Source organism: Dromaius novaehollandiae, chromosome 3 (genome assembly GCF_036370855.1).
Source record: "Dromaius novaehollandiae isolate bDroNov1 chromosome 3, bDroNov1.hap1, whole genome shotgun sequence".
NCBI classification, from domain to species: Eukaryota; Metazoa; Chordata; class Aves; order Casuariiformes; family Dromaiidae; genus Dromaius; species Dromaius novaehollandiae.
Window position 1 is genome coordinate 128,236,933 of NC_088100.1, and position 18,721 is coordinate 128,255,653.

The 18,721-nt window shown below is 50.2% G+C and overlaps 1 long non-coding RNA gene across 1 annotated transcript in view; it reads left to right on the top strand.

Moving 5' to 3' along the window:
- The window catches only part of LOC135327973 (uncharacterized), a 41,650-nt gene extending 31,206 nt beyond the window's left edge, over positions 1–10,444 (top strand). Inside the window, exons 2-3 of the long non-coding RNA XR_010388672.1 lie at positions 9,283–9,447; positions 9,535–10,444. This is a non-coding gene — a long non-coding RNA (uncharacterized LOC135327973). The remainder of the gene's footprint in view (positions 1–9,282; positions 9,448–9,534) is intronic.
- The last annotated feature ends 8,277 nt before the right edge of the window (positions 10,445–18,721 follow it).

Consider the following 18,721-nt stretch of genomic DNA (forward strand, 5'->3'; position numbering starts at 1 on the left):
GACAGGATTTTACCCTTCTCTTTCCATCTTTTCCAGCTGTCAAAATATCCCCAACTCTGGAAGAGTCAGAGCTCTGAAGAAAAAGCAATCTAGCTGCTTTCTGCCTCTTGAAAGGGGAAAGACAGCAAGCGAGCAAAAAACCTCAAACCTGAAGATGGGGGAGAAAAGGAGGAGAACTTCTTTGGGAGCCCCTGAAGCATGCGTATTTAGCCCTGAGAAATCAAAAGTGGGGAAAATGATGATTTATATTCTTGAAGGGATTCTTATTTGGGAGATTTGGAAAAAGTGATCTTTTCTGATTTTGAATTCTGCAAAAGGATAAAGAAATGGGGTTTTCTAAGCTCCATCAGCACAGTTGCCTGTGTTGGGCACACTTGCTTTTATATTATTGTTGGTATAATGGGTTTCTTCAGCTGTTCGTAGAGTCTCAGCAGGAATGTGGTCGCGCTACATGTCTCTCTGGGGTTAGGTTACCCAGCGTGTGCTGAAGTGGCCGGTCATCTCCACCCTTAGTCCTTTCTGCTCCTGCAGAGCCCAGACCAAGGAGCAGCTACAGGTATTTGAAGGGATGTTACAGACATGATGGAGCAGTTGGACAGTAAAAATACAGTAAAAGGTAAAAATCCTTTCCTGGGGTGCTACAGTCACCCAGAGAGGTGGGGGTCTCTATCCTCAGAGATTTCCAAAGCTCCCATAGCTAGGTTGGAGCGGAGACCTACAAGGGCCCTTTGCGCTGGTGCAGGCGATGCTGTGGGTCAGAGGGATGGGCAAAGCAAGGCAGGCCAGGGCCATGCAGCGGGATTTGTGTCCCCATGCGTCCTAGCAACTTGCTCCTTCCCAGATGCGTGGTGAAAACCGCAAGCAATATCACCAGTCCGCGTGCAGGAACACTAACAAATGTGTGCAGAAAAAAGCTGGCTTCATCCACTCGCCCTTTTCTTGCCTGCCTTGAAGGCGTGTGCCCAGCTCCTACGACCAGGTGTCCTTGCTCTGCTGCCTCTGTGCAATGAGCTCCTTCCTACAGGAGCCTCAAAGTCTCCATGATCTTTCTGCTTCCCCTCTTTTCATCTTGCAGAAGCCTCCAACTTTGTATCAGCAGCAAAACTGATCACAGCAGCCTTTGTGCCAACATCAGTATTGACTAATAAGTTGTCTTGCAGCACCAGCTCAAACGCTTTCCTCCTCCGTCTTGGCGAGGTTTGGGGTGGATCTGAGACCCGTCGCTGGCTGTGGGGCTTTGCAGGGTGGCGGAGGGTCTGCGGTGAGCTGGGGCAGATGCAAATTTGGGATGTCTGGGACACAGAGGACAGACAGGAGCAGCTGGAGGAAAGAGCAGGTTTTCTACAAATGATCCAAGCAAGCCCAAACAGAGCAGCACTGCCCATTCAAAGCACAGGGGGGAAAAAAGGAATCTGGGGGCTGTGTGGGAGTAATTTCCAGCTGCTAACAGAAATAACGTCCTTGACAGACAGCAGAAGATTAGCAGTCCGCAAGGTTAATGGTCTCTGCTGCTCCTTGAGCTGTCAGTTCTCTGCACTGTTCATCAGTCCCTGGGAAATGGCCCCGTCTCCATTGCAGTAAGTCAGGTGGAAAAGAAAGCCTAGATCCCACGTGGGCACGTGGCTGAGAAGGATGAAGTAAGGCAAGCTTAACAGCAGTCCCTGCTACAGTCCCGGAGACGCGTGCAGCCCTTCCCAGGGCAGCCAGAGCTCCGCTCGCCCCATGGCCTACAGAGCAGTTTGAGCACGCGGACGGGATCCAAGAGAGCAGCGAGGCCACCTCTGCGTTTGCTGCGCAGTGGTGTTAGCCCCGTTCCCCATCCGAGTAAGCTGGGAATATACATCCACACATCGTGAAAGAGTGGATTCAGGATGCATCTGTCCAGTAGCTCTCTGCCCATGGCTGTGATGATTCATGGAGAAGCACCTAAATGGGTTAAACCGGTAAAATGCAGCAGAAAGGTCATTCTGATTTCTTTCTGCTCACCATTTAATGTTTGTTAAAAGGCATGCTAGCAGAGTCAAAGCAGTGATGTTAATGCCATATCCGAGTTCTGAGTGCCGTAATTAAAGGGCTTTCGGAGCCCTGGGTGAGGCTGCAGGGCTGCATGCCGACCGCGCTTTGCACAGAGGGTTGGTTTGTGAGCAGGGACTGGGCCATTGCTTCAGGACGCTCCCACATTTGCCAAAAGGTCCAGCAGCTTCTTGGAGAAATCAGGCAGGCAGCAAGAGTCCATTGACACTTTTTTAATGGAATACTGGATTTACAACAGTAAGTCCAATTTTTTTCTTTTTTTGGTAAAGCTCAAACTATATCCCCACAAGAGAGTTGTGGGTTGGTTTGCTCATATTCCCACTCTTCCCTCTGATCCAGATACTTGGTTCAGGCTGTGTTTATCATGATGTGCCATCTTCCTGATACCAGTGGGAAAATCGATGCATGCCATCAGTTAGGAGGCTCAGTTTGTCGAGGAGAGGTACTGAGGAAGACCACCACAAACCCACGAGGCAACGTGGTGGCCCTGCCAGATGGAAACATCCTGGGTTGGGACTGAAATAGTCCTTACGCAAGCTAAGTCAGCTTGCAAAGGGAGGGGGCGAAGCATGTACTCAGCTGAAGTACATGCCCACGAGCTGTGCTGGCCTGGTGGGATGGAAGTTGGAGGGGAACCTCCTTGGGAAACCAAGAGGCCAGCATCTTCTGAGACCGTGAAACCCTGCTGTTGTTCTGACTTCCTTAGACGAGGATTTATTAAAAAAAAGAAAATGGGGCTTGGTGCAATTTGCATCTAATTGGAGCTTCTCAAATGGCAAGTGAATAAACAAAGGGTCAGAGAAAGCAGAGCTCGTTGCTTGGGCTGATACCAAGAGCCACTGCGGGATGACACATTCCTCTCACGGTCCAACTGATGACTTAATCCCGAGTTGGCACAAACCTCCTTCGCTGGCAATTAATTTGCCTGTGAAAAGAGGGTGGCCGACCCCAGCTTCTGCGGGCCACAAGCTTTGGGTGCCTGTGCTTCTTGCAAGCGTGGGAAGACCACGCAGCTGGCCTGCTTCCCTGGCAGCTAGGCGTTATTCCCGCTGGCGGGAAGGAGGTACGGAGCTGCCTGGTAGAGTGGGTAGTAGGCGACAAGGGTCTCTACGCCACGGTCGCTGCCCCTGCACAGCAAATCTGTTGACCTACCAACAAGCCCTGAGCTCTGAGCGAGGCGAGAGGCACTTGAGCTTTGCTGCCAGGCCAGTGACAACGGCTGCTCCCTTTAAGTGCTGCTCGTGCCGCCAGATTTCCAGTTTTCCCTTTCTTTTCATGCCGCTCTGCGTATCTAAAGGAGCCTTGCCGGAGCCCTTTGGGAGACTGCTGACAAACCCACCGCTGTCCCTCCCTTGCAAACTGGCGTAGAGACCAGTCTGCTGTGAGCCCGCTCTGCCTGCGATAAGCAGGCACACGCCGTGGTGAGAAAAAATAAGTTCTTCAGCAGATGACACCGCCGGTTGCCACGAAAATAAAAGCAGCTGTGATTTTTCCCCACGGGGCTCCATTATGCCACATAATAGCAGAGGACTCGCACTCCATGGGGGATTGCCACGTGCATCTGTGCAGAAAGGTTTTGTCTAGTCCTCTCTCTTCTACAGAGCCAACAAGCAAAGCGCGGGCTTAAGTTGCAAGAGGGAGCTCCATCCTTGGAGGTTTCCGAGGTAAAGTCAGGACCAGCTTGACCTAGAGCTGGTGATAGTCCCGCTCTCAGCAAGGGGCCGGACTAGGGACCTGCAGAGGCCCTTTCCCACCAGCGCACCTGTAATTGCTGTGAACTAGCCTTCTCCTCCTTTGCAAGCTTAGCCTCCAGCATTGCTGCCAGGGCAGTTGCTAGGCCCCCTGCACCATCCCAGGAGGGGCAGGACCCTCTGCTCAGCCTCATGCAAGCTCATGGCAAAGAGCAAATTACCCTTCTTGCCTTCCCAGGAGCGAAAGGGAGCCACAAGCTAGCCATGAGCAATGTGCACCCAGGACGCAGCTCAGGCCAGCTTCTGCTCCACAGCATTTCTATCTGCAGGTAGAAAGAGCTGCTGACCACCTGCACCAGACACTGGTCCTGCCATTTCCTGCCAGAGTTTCTAGCCGGAGGTACCAACATTTGCTTTTTTTTTTTTTCTTTCCCCTGGCATTAATTTTGCTAGACCATGTGTCCACCATCATGGTGTAAGCTCTTGGTTCTGCTCCAGGAAATGCAGAAGTCTTGGGCTGTTATTCAGGAGGTGAGTCCTGCCAAGTGTGGTGGGAGATGTGAACATCCCAGATGGAAAAACCAGAATGGTGCCAAGAGGGGATGCAAGAGCTGTGCGTTTTCTCCCAAGTAATTAATGGTCCATCAACAGCAGTGCTATTTTGTACACGGTAGGCAGGAGAAACACAAAACTTGGATCAAATGAGATTGTGCTGTTGCAGATTAGATTAAATGGAAGGATGAGCAGGGACCAGTGTGGAGCACACAGGAAAGTGGTTGAGGAATTTGGCTTGTCTGAGGGGCCTGGGGGACACGTGTGGAGATGTCTTGGGCTCTCCTGTCATCCAGGATAGGACAAACCAACCCGGCATGGGCGTCCCAAGCAAGAGGGGTTTTATGGGGAAGGTCTACGTGAAAATCCCCTGCAGAAAAGGTTTTGGGAATAAACACAGAGCACACAAAGACTGTTATATCTCTGGGTTCTCACAAAATACAGGGAGGAGGTGAGAAGTGCCAAAAGGCCTTTTAAGTTAACCGGAAACTAAATTTCCCACGGAACGCAGCGTATGGAGTTCAACACATGCTATGTTTTGGGTGGTTTCCCATGCATCTCCACAAAATACAAGGTTCAAGGCACTTCTTTTCCCTGCTGATACAAGAAAGATGTAGCAGCATGTTTACTGATTGCTTTTCTATGCTTCTGGCCCTTGTTTTATTCTTGATAGCACTGGTCCACTACTCACAGGAGGGATTAAAAGACTCCAGTGGGCTTCTCCGGAAGGAACTGGTTGAATTGATGCTACCCTTTCTCCCAAATTATTATCATTGTGGTTTTTTTGTTTTTTTTCCCAGGGTGACATTTCACTGAAAATGTGAAAGTGTTCCATCTGGTTCTGTGACTGGTTGAAAGCCAAAAAAAAGATATCTTGAACTTTTCATTTGAGAAATAAATTTGTCAGAATTTTAGATACATAGATGTATTCCACAGGAAAAGAAAAAAAATCCCCAAAATGCGACAAGCTCTTTCTTGCCAGAGCTGGGTCCCATCCCACCTTTGTTCCAGCAGCTTAGGGACCATGCCAGTGGTGTGACCAAGGTTCAGCTCCCAGCCCCGAGTTTGGTCTCCTATCACTGTACGCTTTGCAAAGTCCTGCACTTCTCCAGAGCAGGTTGGCTGAACTGTTTCCCACAGGCAAAGGGGGTTGTCTTTTTTAACTAATATTGGGTCTTTTAACATAGTGACAACTGCAGTTAATTGCAAATGATTAGTCATTCTTAAGTATGTCCTCTGCTTTTGTATCGTCTTGCCAATTCCCAGATGTTTTCAGGAGTGTGTTTTGTGTTCCAGCTGAAAAAGGATGGCTGCTGGGAACCCCTTGAAATGAAAATGTGTTTCAAAAGTAATAGAAAAGCATTTTAGCAGCAGATGTTCATTTTCAGCTTAGCAGTTCGAAACACAGGAGCCCAGGGCTCCCAGCGAGCGCTGCCTTCTCACCACCGCTCCTTCCCCTCCAACCACGAGCGGTGCAGCCTATTGAAACACCAGGTTTAAATTACCAAAGACAAAAAAAAATCAAAAGAAAATGCAGTATGGCCTGATGGTCCGTGCAGTTACCTGAAATAGAGAAGAAAAATGATCTCCATCTCCCTTGTGGATGGATGTGTTTTTATAACTGATGCTGATCTTCAGCTCAAACCAATCTGCTTTCTTCTTCAAGGTGGGGAAGAAAATGATAGATCTTTTCCAAAAAAGGTTTCTCATGGCCACCGCCTGATGTATTAATGTCACTGTGGCATAGACAGGATGGGCTTTCTGGAGCCAATGAGTCGTGACTTGCCATGGTGAGCAGGTATCCCCTTCCCAAAATCGGTATCAGCAGCAGATAAAGTGAGCAAGGAAGTTTGAGAGCAGGTGGAAGCGGAGCAAACTTCTTGGTGCAACCAGGGAAGAGAAATCACAGGTTTTTCCCTTGAACTGAATATTTTGCAATAAGAAGTTCCAACAATTCTGGTGCAAATGAGTCAAAAATTCCAGTTTGGGGGGAAAAGAAAGTGTTGGGTTTTCTTTTTAATTTTGGAGTCAGTTTGATATTTTAATAGATAGGAAATGTAAGGGTTTCCTATGGGAAGAGTTTTCTGAAGATGGCTGAGCCCTTGTTTCTAGCCTTCTTCCTCTGGTGCCTGCAGGGACTAAAAATGTGGAATACAACGTACTTCTCTCTTATTCTTTATGAATTTATTTGTGTAGAACTAGGCCACTTAACGGGTCTTCTTCAAACCCCTCCGCTTTCAACAGCACCCCAAATATGCAGGTCTTCTTTTCTCTCCAGAATGGGATGCAACCTTAGTTAGACCAGCCCAGGGTCAGTATAAGGTTGAGCTGGCCCTGCCATACCTGGCATTTCTCGGAAATGGGATGGTCTTCCTCCAGGGCTGCTGTAAAAGACCTCTGCGCTTTTCTCCCTGCGTGTTCCCGGTCAGCTCCAGCAGACCCGCTCACTGTTTCTTCCTCGCTAGATCTCAGAACAAACATCGATTCTCTTTGAGGCTGCTGATCGGATGCTGAAAACACCATGATTTCTGCTGATTGCACAAAAATTGCTAAACCATCTCCCTTCAGGTTGGCCAGAGAGACCATGAAAATGCCCTCCTGGGCAGCTTTTATGAACATACCTTGGCATCTGATATTCTTCAAGTCCTGTCCTTGTCCTCTACAGAGGGTACCATAGGGTTTTGTATCCGGTCCCCGCTTTGTCCCCCTGCCCTCACTGCCCTGTCTTCATGCAGGACGATGTACCCAGGCAGGCGTTTAAGTCCCCTCGTTGGCTCTAACTGGAGGCCAGACAGCTGGTATAAGTTGCCTGCGTAACTCCTGCGTGGCTAAAGCCAGGAATCATGGACACCATCCTTCATCCTCCCGCAGATTCGCCAAGCAGCTGCCACTGAGGCTGCCTAGACGCCCAGACCCTGGGCATTTGCTCAGCCACGGCTGGAGTTCCTGGGGGAGGAGGGTTATCCGCACGCGCTTCATCCCTGCAGTCCCACCGCGGGAGGCAGAGACGAGCAGCCGCTCTGGAGCAGGGCTGCGGGGACGGCCAGGAGCACCGGGCTTGTGGCCGCATCATCTCCTTTCGTGCTCAAGTCTCCCGCCCGGGGCTTCCTGAGCAGGGAACAGAAAAACAAGGCTGCTGTTGCGATTCACTGCTTCTAATTAGGTACTTAGTATTTTCGGAGGCTGACATGTACCTTATCAGTGCTGATTTTTAAATAGCTTACCGAGTAGTTTGTGTGTCCACTGAGGGCTTTTCAAAGGGATTTTCACCTTCTTGCATAATATCTTCTTCCACCTTGCAGCGAATGGATTTCCTAATGTGTCGCTCTAAAACGTGGGGGTTTGTTGTTTGTGTGTGCGTTAATCATCACTGTGGAAATCTTTGCTGAAGCGGCATTTTCCCAGCTAGCAAGATGGAAATCCTGCCTGCCTCAGAGAACTAGCAAAGCACCCGGAGAACCACAGACTCTTGTGCAGGCAGAGGAAACAGCTCTGGAGGGAGAGATCTCTCTAAGCAGCATTTTTGTAATAAGCTGGACCTTTCCCCCAAAGCTTAAGCCTGTAACATGGTTCAGACCCCAGGAACGGGAGTCTCGCTGGTCCTAATGCTGCCCACCAGTTGTGGCAAGGCTTTTTACCTCTTCCAGCTTGTTTTTCTCTTCTGAAAAGTGAGACTACAAATGACCCAAGCAGAGAAAGCACTTGCAAGGCAGAACAGTGCTGCAGTACAAGTTGAGAACAGTGGTTTGGGATTAAATCTTCCCCCTGCTAATGTAAAAGGGAGCTGGTAGGGGCCTTTGCCTTCTCCTGTGTGCGTATGGAGGGGAGCAACCACAGTGCCGTCGGCAGAGTGCGAAGCAGGAGCACGGCCGGACTGGAGGAAGCCCAGCAACGTGCCCAAGCTGCGTTGAACCACCAGCTCAGCCCCTCGGAACGAGCCCAGCAGCGATGCTCCAGCACGCACGACACGTGGCCCGTTTCGGGGAGGAGAGGACACGTCCCACAGAGCCGGTGTGGAAGGCTCGCTGTGCCTCGGCCGGGAGAGGGGGCAGCTGGCAGCCCAAGGAAACCTGGCGTTTCTTTGGGTGCAGATGCAAGTAGCTGGTGGTGGGGTCCAGCACGCCGGTGCCGATTAAATTGAGAGGGGAATAAACACAACCTTTTCTAAGTGATCAAATGAATGAAGGATAATTTTGTGATGCATTTCTCCAGACTGCAGTGGCACTCGGGCTAGGTCACCACTGATTCATATTTCATGGGACAAGTAGTGCTGGGGAGGGAGATACCATCTTTTTCATAACTCTGTTAACACGCATTTCAAAATTTTTTTGGTTGGGTGAGTGGGTGGGTTTTTTTACAGGTCGTGTATTAAGTTCCTTTCAAAGCACATTACCATTTCTTCCACAGGAGCAAATGGTTTGTGGCAAGTAGCTTTTCCGATGAATCCTGGTCCAAAACTATGAGGAGATCTATTAGGAGCCTTGGGCAGGTAGTTGGAGCCAACTAGAGACCAGAGCAGTGGGGCAGCAATAGGCAGCTGGGGGCGACTTGGAAGGACCCAACCAGGGAAACCATCAGGAAGGGCCACTCTAGGTCATCAGGACAGAGACCCGTCCCCATCTCCTACGCTCTGGCCTCATCCCTTTCCAACAAACACCATGTGGCAGGTTTGCCTCTGACTGCAAAGAAGAGCAAAAGCTCTGGCCGAAACCAGCAGCAGCTCCAGGCTGTATCCATGTAACACAAATCATTTATTGTCTTCATATTTCAACTCCAAGAGGATTTGCATGAAGTATTTCTCACAGAGCCTGTAATAATGTAGAGATGTGCCGTTCCAGACAGAGCTGCCTCAGGTGACCTCTAAATCCTTTATACAGTGTCTGCCAGGGCAGAGGAGGGGGCAATGTAGAAGGACCCAACACCCAGCCTGGGGTTTAATCCTTGACCCTGGAGCAATCAGGTTAGGATGACACTCTGTTATAACTAATCCCCGTGTTATCCCCAGTTATGGCAACCTCATCCTCCTCCTGTGAGCATCCATGGTGGTGTGGTCCTTGGCTGATGGGGAAGGAGAGCGTGTCTATGGGTCCAAGTCCACCAGGGGAGGTTGCGCATGGAGAGACGGCAGGATGTGATCATGCCCCAACCAGCTCTTCCCTCCCACAGCCTGGTAAGGAGCCCGGTCTTGCACACGGGGGCATCCATGACCATATTCCCTCCTCTCCATCTCGTTTCACCTGCTCGTCTTCCTCCCCAGGGCAGGAGGTTGGGAGCAGGACAGTGGAAATGGGAAGTCTGCAGCAGCAACCAGGGCCTCCAGCGCTGCGTCTGCTGAGGCGGCACAGACCCCACCGACACATCGCTCTCCTCCCCAGCCTGCAGACGGGTTGCTGCAGAAGTCAAGCCGGGTGCATTTCATCTGAGCTGGTTCATGTGAGTCACTGTTTGGAAAACACAGCGGGGTAAGAGCCTCTCCAGAGATGCTTCTGGATGCTTCGCGGCAGCTAAGAAACCTCTAACCATTTCCAAGATCAGTTCTCCCAATAATATTCAAAGAGCCTCTCATTTACGTGCTTTAACCTTGTCTGTTTGAGAGCCAAGGTCACACAGGGAAAAGCTTGTGCAGCATAACAGCACGAGAGGATAAAGGCAGAAAAGACACGCAGGATAACTCTGTCTTGGGCAGTTATTAACATTTCCAGCAATAGACCTTCAAGTGCTCTTTTTATACATAGCAATTAGTTAAACCTCGTAGTTAACTGACACGACTCCCAACTGCATCAGACAACTAAGCCTTCAGGTGAGAGTGCAGCAGCCGTAAGCACAGCACACATGCTTTTGCACAGAAATACTCAGCTGTTTCTGTAAATTTGAGTCCCCTTTCCTCCATCAGCCTCCCAGCCGACCAAGAGTGTCAGTGCAGTGACACTGGGTAAGGATTTATTTCACGAAGACCAGGTAGCCAGCAGCCAAACCAGCTGAGCTCGGCAGCATCGCGATGGGGTTTTGACTCCGCGGCAGGGCTGGAGTTATCGGTGGCTCTCCTCAAAACGTTTGTTCACGCACGAGCAAAATAACTGAAATCGTTCTGTTTGTTTTCCTTGCTATTTGCTGCCAATTAGGGATTAATAAATAATTGTCATCTTAACGAGAGGGTGACCGGGTGCGACCTTGGCAATGAGCTTCTGATGGCAGATGGCGAAGGGGAGACAACCCGAGCGCTGGGAGGGCTGTCAGGGCAAAGAGGACCAGGCACATGGGGCTGAGCCCTGGCAAACTCATTATCTCAGCAGGGCTGGGAATTGCCCCGAATTATTCCTTAGCTGTGCAAAAACACAGACGTTGTTTTACCGATGACTCTGAACCCCCGCATCAAGCTCACTGTAACTGAGTGTCACCAACTTCAGGTGAGGTAAAACAACAGTATCGAGGTGGAACAGCGGTCAGGGCAGAGGACGAGGTTGTGGGTTGAGCAAGATACTTTAAATACTCTTCGGTTCTACCTGCAATATAGAGAAAATTTGAAGGCAAGGCCATGCAACACGGAAAATGCGTTGAAAACAGCAATGCCTTTTGCTTTCTTTAGCATGGTTTAGGCAGGAAAGGATCTGGGGGCTTCTCTGGTCCAGCCCAAGTTCAAAGCAGGGCTGGCTTCAAAGGCAGCTCGGGGAGGAAAAGTGCCGTGAATCTCGGAGCAGTCGGATCACGACCATGAGCTCATGGATTACCTCTGCAAACAGGCTCTGGGAACCGGCAGGCCACTGGTTTCGCCTGCAGTCATTTCCTCCAAGTCATCAGCAGGGATGTAGCGTGCAGGGCCCCTGCGTGGCCGTCAGAGGGGCTGGGGACAGCCCTGACCTCAGCCCAGCTGCGTGGCTTCCTCCTCCGGGAGAAAAGAGGTCCTGAGGCTGCAAGATGTGGGGTTTTAGCAACACCGAGGTCCCCTCTTGTGCCCACCCCGCCGGGACGTCGCTGACTGCTTCCAACTAAGCAAAACAGCTCGAGCGTAGAAGAGGCAACACCACTCCGTCGCCCCAAAAACCTGCGCCTGCAAAAACACCCTGAATACGACCGCGAGGCACCGCAAAGCATTCAGGCGCTGGGCAGCGAGGTGAATTCGTCGGACGAATTGCTCGCAAAACACGATTTGTTTGGCTGTCACATGCATCCCGAAACGCTGATATTTCTACCACTCTCCAAAGAGCTCCTCCGCTTTTGCGCACAAGACATCTGCAGATGATTTGCACCTTAGGCTAGCGTCAGCTGCAGTCGAGCTTTAGTCTCTTTTCAAGCTTTTCCCCAGCCAAGCGTGGAACCAATCCGTTTAGCACAGACTTCTGGTAACATAATTAGCTAACTGAGCTCCTTTGTCTCCTTAAACTCCAAAATGTTACACTCCCCTTCCCAACCCCTTAAGTGGATGCAAAATTAAGTTATCTTTAGGGGTTGCTCTCGCGTCGGCACGCTGTTTGCTCACAACGTTTTTCTGCGGCATCAGGACAATCTGCCACCTAAAACGCAACAGCTGGGGAGATCTTGTTTTCTCACGCTTGGTCTGAAAGCAGAGGTGTTCTTAATTATTTTTTTAAAGGCTCTGAAGTAATTAAAAGAGTGACAGGAGATGTGGTATATTACCGGTGCCAAATATGATTCAGACAAACTGTCACTAGAAAATGTCTTCGGTGACAATTTGAAGTCCTCCAAAACCTATTATTAAAGCCGGTTGGTTTGGGGGGAGTTTTGTTTGTTCGGTTTTTGCTTTTTTTTCCCCCACGGCCAGCTGTGGTGCTAAACATCATCCCAGACCTAGCAAAATTACAGATTACTGCGGAGGGCTCCACCGTGCTTTATCTTCGCTGGCGCTGGGGACTCGGTAGCCGTGACCCTGGTGTGCAGCCCCTCTCCCAACCTCGAGCGCCAGGACTATGTTCAGACGATGCCTGGAACAAACCAGCCCGTTTCCAGCCTTCGAACCCCTCCAACAAGTTTTCTTCTTTTTTGGCCGGCATTCTGCAAATAACCTGCTACCGCTGCTCTTCCTCCGTCTCGCAGCTCTCCTTTCCGTTCAGTTCATGTGGAGAAGCTAAAAACCGAGCCAGGATGGACAAGATCGATCCCTGATTGGGGATCTGCGGCGGGTTTTAATTGCTGATATTCCCTTTTGGGGATTTGGGGGCCTTTTGCTTTCTGTCCCCAGGCCAGGAGTCAGGGCGGGTTTTATCTCCTTCTGATAGACTGGATGTAAAGACATCGTGAGTCAGCGATCAGGTTTTTCGAGGGGGTATCGAGCGTCTTTCCTTAGGAACGAACGGCGAGCCAGCCCAAGCTCATTTCCTATTTTGTAGGAAACGGTCCCGCTGGACCTTGGCTTGCGCTCTGCTCTCGCCGGGAACCGCACGCAAGGCAATTCCCAGGGCGCTCATCTAAAAGGCAGCTCTGAAATGTGAGAGGGTAGCGAATTTGTTTTGCTTTTTATTGTAAGGTTTCCGTTCCTTACACCGGGTTCCTGAGCCCTGCCGACACGTCCTCAGATGGGCTGATAAACTCTGCAGGCAGAAGCACTTGCTGAACGCGGCTCCCATTTCATACAGATCAGAAAGAGCTTCGCACGTGGAAGCGTCTCTGCTTGGATGGCAAGGACAGCTTGGCAAAGCGCACGGCAGCCCAGAGACGTCCGAGCGCGGAGACGGTCACCTTGGTCCCACGAGGCGTTTCTGTCGAAAGAGCACCGAATAATTTCACCAGACAGCAGAAGGTTTTGCATTTGGCGAGCTTGTCGTGAGGAACTGTGTCCTAGCCAGAAGATACGTCGCAATCCGTCAGAAAGACTTGGGCAGCTATTGATGGCTTTACAACGCGAATTTAGTAATCGCGAGCCTGCAAAGTCTTTCTGTGCACGGCAGCTTTCTCGAGGAAATTGCTCCATTTGCGTTTCGCCGTCCTCCCGGAGCAGAAAATAGGAAAATTTGCCGCAATTTCTCTTGCCTTTCGTCTGTCCAGGGAAGGAGATCGCCGAGCAGATAACCTCCGGCCTGAGCCATTTGAAGCACTGCGCAAAGTCATTGCGCACAGAAACGAGAGAGGCGAATTGAGGAGGGAGAAGTCGGCTACGTGCATTCGAAAACCAGCTTGTAAAAGGGCCTAGAAACACAGCCAGAGCATCTCTTTACAGCGGCTTAACTAGCAAAGGCTTCCTATCACGGTTATAGGCTTTAAACCCATGCCACATCAAAGAAAGGCAAGAAACGATAAACCCCCCCTCCTTTGAGCTAGCCTGCTCTTGGCTACCGAAACCAGGCTCAAGGCAAGAGTTATGCGCCCCTCTTTCTTCATTTAACGTGTCACCATTTATACTGGTTTTCCATTCGTAATGTACTGCAGCCGTTCGCGGTGCTCAGTGTGATAACATGTTATGACTATTAATAGCCAGCAAACACAATAAATCCCTCTTACCTGCCGTTCCGGGGAGACACAGTAATTTTTTTCACGTAATGGGCTCGCTAAGAAAAAGACGTAGCGCACATTTCTGAGAGTGTTTCAGAAAGGTTTAAGACAGCAGGAGGATTTTGTTTGCGGATTTAGCTTGATCTGGCAACCAAGCTGTAATATTAAATCCTCCTGAAATCTGCCGTCAAAAATTCAGGGCTGGGTATTATTAGAACCGCTGGTCTTGATGATTTTTTGAAAGAGGTACAGGAGAGCTGGACACCGTGCCCTGGCTACGGGAAGGATATTAATACGCAGCTGGGCGAGGGAGGAGGGGAGCTGCTCTGGTTCAAGCCTGTTCCCGTGCGAGACCAAAAAATGCTTGCCGGCAGCCAAGCCCTGCTTCTGTGCAGGGTTAGATTTAAGGAGTTAAATTCCGCTGTGTCACAATGGCAAAAATCCAGCAATAAAGTGCAATATATACATATATACATATAGATATATGGGCTGCACTTGCCCGTCAGCCCCAGCGGGACCGACAGGAGATGCAAAACCCCGTAATCGCTTTTCCTCGGCATCGCGTTACCGCAACAGCTCTTCAATATTCTGCCTGCGTTTAAGGCGTTCGGGCCGTTATCTGCTATTAAAAAGCCAAAACGCAGAGGCTGTATCAGTGGCTTTGATTGTTTGCACAGTTTTCCGGCAGTTGGACCCGGACTCGGCTCGCCTCTTGCTCGGCTTGTCACTCCACAGCCATTTCTCAGCTTGATTATTTAATGTAATAAAATGCATCGCTTTTTGTTTGTAACAGAACAGGGAAAGCTCTCCGGTCCAGCTGAGCGGGGCCACATTTGTCACCTTTAATTCAGCATCACAGGGAAGCAGTGCGCACATGGGAGCCTCCATTAAAACAAACATGGTCTTGTCCTACCAAAACAAGCCAGAAAAGAGGTTCAGCCCCGTTTCCCGAGGCAGATAACACCCCTGGGATGCTGGAGCTCCCAAGAGCCGTCCTAAAGATGCAACGGCCGCAGTTAAGCCCGGCTTTGGGCAGGCTCCGGCGCCACAGCCACTACCTGAGCGAGGGTCACAGCGGGAGCAATTGTGTTTGTACCTTGTCGCTTCCAATACGCCGTCTCCAAATTGAAGCTCCGTTTTGTTTTGGGTTTTTTTTTTTTTTTACATGCTGTTGACAAGTCAACTAACACGCTCCACGCGAGCGGGAGTATTTTAAGACAACGAGGCCGTTCTGATTACTGCCACATCTCATTAATAACTCGCCGCCCGGCTAGAGCGACTCCAATTTCACGGCTCCCATTTGCTCCGTCTCCGGCTAATCGCCGCCGCTTTTAGCCCACGGATGTTAATCGGTAATTTATTGCGGCTCGATCTGTTTGACAGGCACCGGTTCCACCTCGCAGCCGAGCTGGAGATGCCCCGCACCGATGCCCTGAGCAGCCGGGCGCCCGCAGGCTCCCGGTCTCCCGCGCGGCTGCTCGGACCAGCGCATCCCAGCAGGGAAATCGCAGGTGGGACGCCGACGATAAACCAGAGCGGGTGCCAGGAGAGCAGCTGGGTGCTTGCCCGGCCCTCAAGGATTTTATACCGTTCGCTTTTGCCCAGCCCTCGATGCTACGACAGCCCGGATTAATAATAATGATTATAATTATATATATTAACAGCAACAATCATAATAATATCAAGAGCTAAGGGAGAAAATTAACTTGCTACTGATAGACTATTTCCTGGGCCAAAAGGAAAGGAACTGGGACCCGGTTTTGCAGATCCAGGCTTAAAACAGAGCAGAGAAACGGAGGTAGCAATAAAAACTGTCTGGATTTCCAGCTCAGGGATGCGATTTAGGCAAATTACAGTTCCAGGCCGTTGCCCTTCCTGGGGACAGTCCACTTATTACGGGGAGAATTAAAATTAACCCCTCCATCCCCACGCGAGGCCAGCAGCATCCCACCGGCAGAGACCCGCGTGGGAGGCGGACGCGTCCGCTGCGGGATCGGCAGCAGTCGGGGCGCGCGATGCCATTTTCCCCATTATTTTCCACCGTCTTTGCAAGCTTAAGAAAAGAAGCAAATCCCACACAGTTTTATCCCTGCAGGTAATGTTTCTCACTCAATAGCATTTCCAAGAGCGAGCGGCTGAGCAAGGCGCTCAGGCAGTGAATCAGAAAACAAATATCTTCACCCCTGTATATCTTAAATTTTCATCTTAGCCTTTTGCTGTTAGCATTTTTCCATGTTGACAGCTATAGTGTTGGATCGCTTCTAGCAGATATCTGAGCACTTCGGAAAAACCCTCCTGGCCACATACCTCTTTAAAAAATGTCCAGCCTTTCTAACTGGTGGAGGGGGTAGTTAAAATAGATGGAGAATTTCCCTAAAGAGCAGAGAAGGAAATAATAATAATGGGGGGAAAAAAAAAATCTTGGAATGTGCCAAGGTCAGGCCATAATGACCTGACCAAAAGTGACCCTGAGTAAGACATGGAAATATCAGGTATTGGAAAAATAATAGAGTTCAAATAATACCTAGGGCAAATCACTCTTGCCACACCTCTCCTGTAACTCCCCCTACGAATGGAAAAATTGCGTGAACCTGATCTGACACTTGTCTCAAAGCATGCTGAAATGCAGGGGAACCTCCCGCTGCCAGCTTAAATGACCTGATAAATATTACTCCTGGCAAGGGAGTAGTGGTATATGCAGGCCATATAGTCATCCATGCATGGATGCCATGCCATGGCCAGAGCGCAAAGGCTTTCAGAGTGGAAACTGTTCAAATGCTCCTGGAGCTCCTGGGAGTGCCTATTGCTTGGAAAGCCCTTGGTGGTGATGCTGGGCTTGAGACGCTAGGTCAAGGCATCACAGGAGAGGTTTCTCTCTACGTCCTCCTAGACCCTCACAGGGCAAAGCCCCGTGTGGTTGAATGCACCGGCTGTTGGCTGTTGCAGACCAGCCTCGTTGCAAATTAACCCCCAAACTTCTCTGGCTTCATCTGGAGACAGATCTGCTCCCCCAGCTTGGAGAGTCCTTCCCAAAGGCTATCTGCCTGCAGCTGTCTGCATTTAATGCTTTAACTGGGCCTGAATGAGCTCGAGCTCCTCCGGTCTGTGAGGTGAGGAGTGGGATGCTGCCAGGGTGCTGTCCTCGGGGCAATGGAGCTGGAGGTGCTTGTGTAAGTCGTTTCCCTGCCCAAGGCATGGCTGGCACCGGTGCTGCGATTATGGGACCCGCTTACAGGAGCTGGGGACGGAGGCAGGCAGAGCAGCACCCGCCGAAGCAGGAGGCCCCAGAGTTTCATGGGGAAACGAGCCCTGTGCAATGGTCTAGGCAGGGCTGTGCATCGGTGCCACCAGCCATCGCCACCAATGAGCGTCACTGGATGTGTCTGTGGCTCTCCAGAGCCTTGCTGGCGCTGAGGATGGTCTCTTTGGTTGGGAGAGGCAGTGCCGGACCCTCGGCGGCAGCCGGAGGAGCCAGATGACCTATGGTTGCCCAGTAAACATTTCTGCACATCACAGCCTATTTACACACATTGGGCATGACTGTTTCCAACGAGATGCCATCTGGAATAAGAACAGGCAACTTCAAGCGTGTATTTGAGCATTCAGACAAGCTTAGAAAGCAGACAGAAATGTGGAAGCTAACATTCAGCTATTTCCCAGGCTCGCATACCTAGAAGCCAAGTGCTCCAGCTAAGCAGATTGTGCCCTATTAAATCAAAACAGCGCATCGGCAATAGCTCAGCTCGCAAGATGTCATCTGGATCGTCATTAGATGACAGCGTGTCCATTGGCTATGGATACTTTCCCTGCTCTCTTAACAAAAATGTCAACATCTCGCCGCCCTCCTTCCGTACCCCAGGCATGTTTCAAGGGAAGAGAGGTTAATTCCATAGGAGGACAAACTGATTTCCACAGATTATAACAAAACCCTGCTATCCTTCTTTTGATTTAAAAAAAAACCCCAAATATATCTGGTATTTTGCTGCACTTAAGGATCTAGCGCTAGAGGATCATAAAAAAAGAAAGCCCTGTCCACGTGAGTTGTCGAAGCCATGCCTCTTCACCCAATTCTTCACTCTTGTGATAGGTCACGTCAGAGATCAGTCAAATCGGGGGGAATGACGTAAACTAGCAAGTCTAGCCAGGGGAAGGACACACATTGCACAGCAACCGGAGTGAGAGCTCAAACAGCTGAATGCAAAGTTAGTGCAGGAACCCTGATGTCCATGAGATCAGGTATTTGCCGAACGGCTGGAGAAGGTGCCTCTGAGACGGTCCTTTCTTCAGCGTGCCCTCGGCAAGGGCCCGGCTGCTGCCATGCCTGACGAAAGCCATCTCCTCCATCCCCCATGTGCTCTATTTTGCTGCCTCCCTCCACCTCTCCTTTCTCTTTACGTGGAGACCCTGGGCTCTCTGAAACTGGAGAGGGCTTTTGTCCTACTGTGCTGCTGTGCTCATGCAGCTCCAGGTGCAACGCAGGGGTCCTCAGCCACCTCTGCGCAACCCTAGGACATAATGATGATAATACAGCACTTCTTCGAGAACAGATACGTGAGCTAAAGTCAAAATCAATTAACCTGATTCTCAGGGAGAGTAAAGCCATTTTAAGCAGCTGTGGTAATGGAAAGGGACTTCATAATTACAGCAAATTACATTTATAGTCACTTCAGGGAAGTGTTCCTAGACCTCTCTACCTCAGATTAATTGATGGACATTTAACTTAAGACATTGAACACCGTTACAAAGGCCACAATAGATTCTCTTTTCAAGTATTTTCACAGCTACAGACTAAGCTGACATCTAGTTTTCTCAATTTGTGGACTCCAAGACATTTTCCAGTGCAAGTACATTTAAGTTCCCCGGCAATGGACTTACTCTTTGGAGACCTTTCAGGGCTGTCTGCACTTACCGGCAGCAAACTGCTGCTCTGGGGTGAAAGGGGAAAAGGCAGCAATCTTGCTCGGAGGGAAAGGCTGAAGAACGTCAGCTTTTCAAGGACA